The 7,500-nt window shown below is 46.6% G+C and overlaps 1 protein-coding gene across 1 annotated transcript in view; it reads left to right on the top strand.

Moving 5' to 3' along the window:
* Nucleotides 1–6,463: 6,463 nt before the first annotated feature.
* Nucleotides 6,464–7,500, top strand: part of LOC134438211 (transmembrane ascorbate-dependent reductase CYB561) — a 16,939-nt gene continuing 15,902 nt past the window's right edge. The window contains exon 1 of the mRNA XM_063187707.1: nucleotides 6,464–6,787. The gene's annotated coding sequence lies outside the window, so the exon portion shown is untranslated. The remainder of the gene's footprint in view (nucleotides 6,788–7,500) is intronic.

Here is a 7,500-nt window from a genome sequence, read left to right as displayed (position 1 = left end):
GTGTTAATTATTACACGATTAACTGTATTTTCAAATTTTCAAACATCTGGGCTAAAATTTGAATCTCTTTGGAAACTAGCAACACCAATGGAAGGAGGGGGGGAGGAGTTTTTTTGTGTGTGTGTGTGTGGGGGGGGGGTCTTCCTGCCTGGTCCTGGGTCCTACGGAGTCCTATTCTGTCCCTGGTCCCCTGCATGTCATTTGTGAGTGCCACGCACGCCACCCTGCTGTGCTGTCAGACTGGCCCCCGCTCCACTCCCGCTCTCACTCCGCTCCGCAACGCTCGTCATGAAACAGGTGTCCAGTGGGAGGTGGCGACTGCGGACACTTGCACTCGCATCCATGACTTGAGACCCGGCCTGGGACAAGAAGTACTGGTTTTATTTTTTATTCTCTGCATGTGTGCTGTGACCGTTAGTAAAAGGTCTTCCACAGCCACTAATCACTTCTACAACCACTGAGTTGATGAAGACTGCAGCCCTGTTAGTAACCAGTACATAGAAATACATGAACATCCAGCAGCAAGAAAGAAATAAAGACATAGTAAAATTAGGACTCTACGCATCATCCCTCACTCAGCTTACAGGTGCATCACAGTGGGACAGACATCACTGGAAAGGAGAGGCTGGAGCATACCGCAGCTTAGTTTTCAAGACTTTAGTCTGTGAACAAAATAAAGTCTTGAAAACAGAGCTGCAGTGTGCTCCAGCCTCTCCTTTCCAGAAATAAAGACATACTGTGAAGAATATGCACCAGGACCTGTATATGGTCCTATATGCTCCTGTATGCATGTCATTGGGTCTAGAGATAGAGGTCTATATTTGGAGACTGTTCTGTCATCTAGTCAGTGTGTAAAACCTAGTGTTGTGTGAATACAGTATAGAGGTGTCAGTGCACTTGAATGTCACAAACACACACACAGACACAGACACGGACGCACGCGCGCACACACACACACACACACGGCATGCCATCACACTGAAGTGATGGGGGCTAATGCATACAGTATGGAGCTCACCTGTCTCGTTCCTCCTGCTACCTGGGAGAACACCTGTCCTCTCACCCCAGCTAACTAGCAGCAAACACCTGTACTGTCACCCCTGATCTCCACAGCCTTAGGCAGAGGTGTCTATTATACAAGCCTGCCTCTCTCTCTAGGTAAGGTACAGACATTGGTACAGACCTTGACTTAACAAGAAAATGTGTGTGTGTGTGTGTGTGTGTGTGTGTGTGTGTGTGTGTGTGTGTGTGTGTGTGTGTGTGTGTGTGTGTGTGTGTGTGTGTGTGTGTGTGTGTGTGTGTGTACAGTATGCGTGCGTGCGTGCGTGCATGCGTGCGTGCGTGCGTGCGTGCGTGCGTGCGTCTGTGCATCCGTGCACGTGTGTGTGTTTCTGAAGAGCAGCATACAAGTGCAAAGTACTTTGAAACGATGGAATGAGTGTTGTGTGTTGAGTGTTGAATGGTCTCCCACACCGCAGAAAGATGTAGTATTTATTTTAACATTTCACAAATGGCAAAACATTAAAAACCCCTCAGACACCTTGTCTATCAGTTTTGTTAAATTCAGGATGCCAATAACCAAGCAGAAATGCATTAGTAAAGATTTAGCAATTTTTTCGTAGTGCAATACACAGTGTAATGCACTACAAGACACAAGAGAGAGTGCAAAAAGATCAAGGGTCTGAGACATGCCAGAGTTCAAATACTACACAATAAAAAATACCAGTATTAGTGTTTTTGACAATCATTTTCATACTTTTTACTGGGCACCGTTTTCCAGCCGTGGATCTTTTTCTGTCCACAACGCAAAGGTAACCTGTTTTTGCTAAAGCTGGCAACAACCTAAAACATTATCATAAAAATATAACACAGGTAATTAGTTGATTTTTTCAGCTATTACTGTACATTTATCTTGCAAAATACAACATGCCTGTTCTGGTAAATTGAATACAATTTATGACACATGTAAGACCGTGTGTTAATCTAGGACCAAGCATCAGAAGAGAAAGAGCAGGTTTGAGCTTGTTTGGATGTTTGGAGCCTCCTACTAAATTTGTAAATGACTGTGGATGTTTGTGTACTATGTTTGTGACTACAGTCCACTATCTGTCTTGATAGCCAGTTTCCCCTGAGACCAAGTGACACAGGAGAAGCTGTATTGGGCTCATGTGGGCTGTTTTAAAGGAACCCTCGCTCCTTTCCCCTGTTCTCCTGGCTCTTCTCCTCTCCACTCCTCTCCTCTCCTCTCCTCTCTTCTCCTCTCCTCTCCTCTCCTCTCCTCTTCTCTCCTCTCCTCTCCTCCCCTCCTCTCCTCTCGTCTCCTCTCCTCTCCTCTCCTCTCCTATTCTCCTATTCCTCTCCCCTCTCCACCCCTCTCCTTTCCTCCTCCTCCTCTCTCCTACTCTCTCCTCTCCTCTCCTCTCCACTTCTCTCCTCCTCTCTCCTCCTCTCCCCTCTCCCTCCTCTCCTCTCTCTCCTCCTCTCCTCTGCTCTCCTCTGCTCTCCTCTCTTCTCCTCCTCTCCTCTCCTCTCGTCTCCTCTCCTCTCCTCTCCTCTCCTCCCCTCCCCTCTCCTGCTAAATCTGTACGTGAGGAGCAGAGCAGCGGTGAGTCAGTGTCTGAGTGAGCCACCAGCAGCATCCAGAAGCAGCAGCAGCAGCCTCCAAATGCCATCTCCCATAAGCCCACCAGGCCTGCAGCCCTACCGCCCACCCACCGAACAGGAACAGGAAATGAGGTGGGGGAGAGAGGAGAGGAGAGATGAGAGGAGAGGAGAGGAGAGGAGAGGAGAGGAGAGGAGAGGAGAGGAGAGGAGAGGAGAGGAGAGGAGAGGAGAGGAGAGGAGAGGAGAGGAGAGGATAGGAGAGGAGAGATGGGGTATAGGAGAGGAGAGGAGAGGAGAGGAGAGGAGAGGAGAGGAGAGGAGAGGAGAGGAGAGGAGAGATGGGGGGAGAGGAGAGGAGAGGAGAGAAGAGGAGAAGAGAGGAGAGAGGGGGATAGGAGAAGAGAGGAGAGGAGAGGAGAGGAGAGGAGAGGAGAGAGGGGGAGAGGAAAATAGTGTAGAGTACAGTAGAGAGGAGGAGAGATTGTGAAGAGGATAGAGATGAGAGGAGAGAAGAGATGGGAGGACTGGAGAGGAGAGGAGAAGAGGTGTGAGGAGAGGAGAGGAGACAAGACGAGAGAAGAGGAGAGGAGAGGGGAGGAGAGGAGAGGAGAGGAGAGGAGAGGAGAGGAGAGGAGAGGAAAATACAGTAGGAGAGGAGGGGGAGGAGAGATTGGGAAGAGGAGAGGAAGACGAGGAGGACGAGGAGGAATTGAGGAGAGAGGTGAGAGGAGGGAAGCGATGGGAAAATTGAGGAGGAGAGGAGAGGATATGTCAGGAGAGCAGATGAGGTGTAAGGAGAGGAGAGGAGAGGAGGTGTGAGGAGAGGAGAGGAGAGGAGAGGAGAGGAGAGGAGAGGAGAGGAGAGGAGAGGAGAGGAGAGGAGAGGAGAGGAACAGAGAAGAAGAAGGGGGAGGTTGTATGAAATCAAAATATCAAAAGGTTGAGGTTGAGCCTGAGTGTGTAATTTTAGAGTGCCATATAATTTATATTTTACACACTTCATGGCTTCTACCGCCTTTTAGAGGGCTGGAAGGTGGAGGCAGGTGCATCAACATGTGCATTTTCAAGATGCCGTGTTCCTTGGCCCCTTTGCTGAGAGCCTGTATTATAACCTTACTGTCACCAACATTGTAATGACCAATCTGTTGCAAGCTGTCATATCAATGTGTTAGCAATAAGTGAATGGGCCCATCTGTCTACTGTATGATGATGGGGCAGTCATGGGTAAGCGGTTAGGGAATCAGACTTGTACTCCAAAGGTTGCCGGTTCGACTCCCGACACGCCAGGTTGGTGGGGTGTCCAGTGCTCTCCCCCATCCTCCTCCATGACTGAGGTACCCTGAGCATGGTACCGTCCCGCTGCACTGCTCCCTTGGGGCGCCATTGAGGGCTGCCCCCTTGTACGGGTGAGGCATAAATGCAATTTCGATGTGTGCAGTGTTCACTTGTGCATTGTGGAGTGCTGTGTCACAATGACGATAGGAGTTGGAGTTTCCCAACGGGGCTTTCACTTTCACTGTCATGATGTAGTGTTTGCAGCTCATGATATGGTGAATTCAGGTAAATTGGGCCACTTTGGGTTATTCGCTTATATGCAAAAAAGTGGCTCAAGTTTTACTTTTAGGTGCTGATTGTACGGATATTATTAAATGAGGTTTTTCTTTTTTTTATCCATTTGCGTATAAACACGGCATATGGATAAAAATAAAACCTCCATTGTGACAGGTGGGTTTAATCTCCTAAATGGGATAGTGTTAAACCCAGACTTTTGAAATGCACATTCTAAATCTGCATTTACATGTAAAGGAGAGGCCAAAACCAATATGTTTTCAAAAAAATATTCATATGTGTAAAGAGCTTCTTAATAACAAAAAAGTAATTGAGTACAAAGACAGAATCAGAAAGAGCATGAAAATAAAGAAAATGAGGGATGAAGATGGAGAAAAGCCAGAGAAAAGAAGAGAAAAGAAGATGTAAGAGTAAGAGATATTCTCAAAAAAGGGAAAAATACTATAGAGGCATTGCCAATGCTAAATGGAGAAGGTACCAAACCAAAGGACTAGAGGTGCCCAACTCATGAATGTCTGCACCAGGACTGTACTGGCCATCTGGCATAGCGGGCATTTCCCGTTGGGGCCGCACCCTCGTGGACCCCTATTTTCAGAAATGTAAATATATATATATATATATATTTATGAACACATTTTTTTACATTTCTCAAAATAGGGGCCCATGAGGGTGCGGAGCCCACCAGTGAGTCAGTTCTGCGCCACTAATTACGAGGGGCCCCTTTAAGCCAAAAGTGCCCGGGCCCTATTTCTCCCCCTGGTCTGCACTCTTAAACAGAATCGCTTGACGTTTGACAGCCCCATCTACTGTAGAGCCACATCTACCGTGCATAGTGATTCAAGCCTAAAAACCACTAGCACAATCACAGATTTAAGCCTACATCATACAGTATATTGCTCAAAGTTCATACACCTACTTGGTATGTGGCATGGTTAGGCCAGGGGTTCCCAAACTTACCAGCAAAGCCCCTCCTTACATGGGTCGCGTGTGCCACACTATTTTTTTTGTTTACAGTGCACCCCCTTTCTACACCCCTATAGTCTACATCTATGAGTCAGTGCCCCACTGGGATATACTGTATAAAATAATATCAATAATACATGGGTGGGTGTTAGGGCGTCAGACTTGGAGCTCAAAGGTTGCAGGATCGACTCCCGACCCGCCAGGTAGGTGGGGGGGGTGTAATTAACCAGTGCTGTCCCCCATCCTCCTCCATGACTGAGGTACCCTGAGCACCGTACCGTCCCACCGCACAGCTCCCTTTCGGGCGCCATTGGGGGCTGCCTACTTCCATGGGTGAGGCATAAATGCAATTTTGTTGTGTGCAGTGTGCACTTGTGTTGAGTTTCCCAGTTGGGCTTTCTCTTTCACTTCCATATTAATAGGAATATTGTTTAGCTTATTTTATGTGTATTGTTTTTGATGCAAATTAGTTATGTGATGTATTCAAGTACCTTAATTTTGTTTTTCCACGCCAACTTGTTGCAATCCCCCTAGCCCCCCTCGCGGCCCCCCAGGGATCCCCGGCGCCCACTTTGTAAACCGTTGCGTTAGGAAAATATGACATGTCTACAAAGTGGTGTAGGCTAGACATGATTATAGTACTAACATGATTCATTAATTGTAACATTAGTTCATAAATGCACAAACCATTATCATAAGAAACGGAAGGACTGTGTGTAAGTAGGCTACTGAGTGTGTGCGCTATGATAAAGGTGGTCTCCTGAACCTAATGAGCAGTAGAGATCCCTGTAGGACTCAGTGGCTGACAAGCAGCATCTATGAGTCTTGGACTCCCCTTAGTGGACAACACGGGGAAGTAACTAACTGCGCTCGACTGCTGGAACCTGTAAAGCCTCAAGATTAAAAAAAAAAGTCTCTTGGCCACGTCACTGCAACACTTCTCGATAGAAATAAATCACTGGGTAAAAAACAATTAATTGGGTTGTTAGACAGAATTAAGGTCACATGATGCATCTCCCTGTGTCAATTTGCGCGTCGGAGAGGTAAAAGTGATGGGGAGAAAACTATAGCTGTTCCGCTAGGATACAGGGCGTCGTGTAGGCTAAATCGCCGCATCTCTCATCCAAAAGGGAAACGACACTAGAAAACATTTCGAAAGCTTTGGTACCCACGGATCTATATAATAGATGACAGATCTATGGCTTTACCTACCGCACCGCTCTCGCCTCCTTTGCTCCCTCCCATACTCTTCTATCAGCCACTCAGCGGGGTTGTGGGCGTATCTATCCGATGGCTGTCAGTCGCTTCCAGCTGCGTCACTGGTACAGTGGCATATGTCACGACAGTTTTTTTTTAAACTTATGAAGTCCAAGTACAGATCACCTGAGCACAGACCCAACTGAACTAAGGTGATGATGAACAGGTGGTCTAGGGCGTTTTAAAACTTGATTTCATGACAGAATAACTGAATGGGCAGCTGAAGAAGTAGCCACAAAGTGCGCAACGCACAAGCTATTTGGTGAAGAGCCAACACAAACCCCAAAAGACGGAAGCAGATCAAAATTATATTCAGGGAGACCGCCCAGTGACCTGCCATTGAGGACTGAGGTGGTTTGAGGACATCACCTAAACTCTCATCTACTGCGGAAAGGTGAGACGTAGTATTTTTACGGAACCTATGGAGTGCAACCATCTGTTGCAGACAGAGGCGGCTGCGCACCACCAGCACGTTTATTATCGGTGCTTACATAGTGCATTTACATAGAGCTTGAAATGTGTTCTTAAAAAAAAAAAAAACACTTGCATATGAGCTTGTTTTGTTCGGTCGTGCGAATGTCAGCAAGTTGCAAAAAAACATTGTGATGTTGCCCAAGTTTTTCAACCTCGAGACAAGATGTTATGTGAGTCAATTCGCCTGATGGCCTACAGCAAAGATATGCGTATTCAAAATTCCGAATCCTATTTTCATTTTTATATGATATAATCGCCTTGCCCTGAACGTTTCTTCTTTGTCTGAAACAAAATCAGGGGAATCAGGTGTCAGACTAGTCTTACGAGAATTCTTGACGCATCCCCAAAAAGAATGTTTCAGTCTCCGTTGGTTTAACCTTAGAGTTATTGCCAGTTTTTGGGAGGGATTGGGAAGCTGAGACAGCTGGCTGTGGTGTCTCACCCAAAGCCCTTTGAATCAAATATGTAGTTGGGGGTATTGTGCTACACAAATACATTTTGATTGATTGATTACTTGATTGGAAAAGGAAAAAAAACCTCAGGCTGTAGGCTACCAGCCCATTTGAACTAATAGGCCTAGCTTACATGCGGAAAACACCAGACAAACAAAACTACTATAGCCTACTTGGATTG

The sequence above is a fragment of the Engraulis encrasicolus genome, chromosome 2 (genome assembly GCF_034702125.1).
Source record: "Engraulis encrasicolus isolate BLACKSEA-1 chromosome 2, IST_EnEncr_1.0, whole genome shotgun sequence".
Classification (NCBI taxonomy): Eukaryota; Metazoa; Chordata; class Actinopteri; order Clupeiformes; family Engraulidae; genus Engraulis; species Engraulis encrasicolus.
The sequence above is the reverse complement of the archived record's forward strand: the minus strand, read 5'-3'. Positions and strand labels throughout refer to the sequence as shown.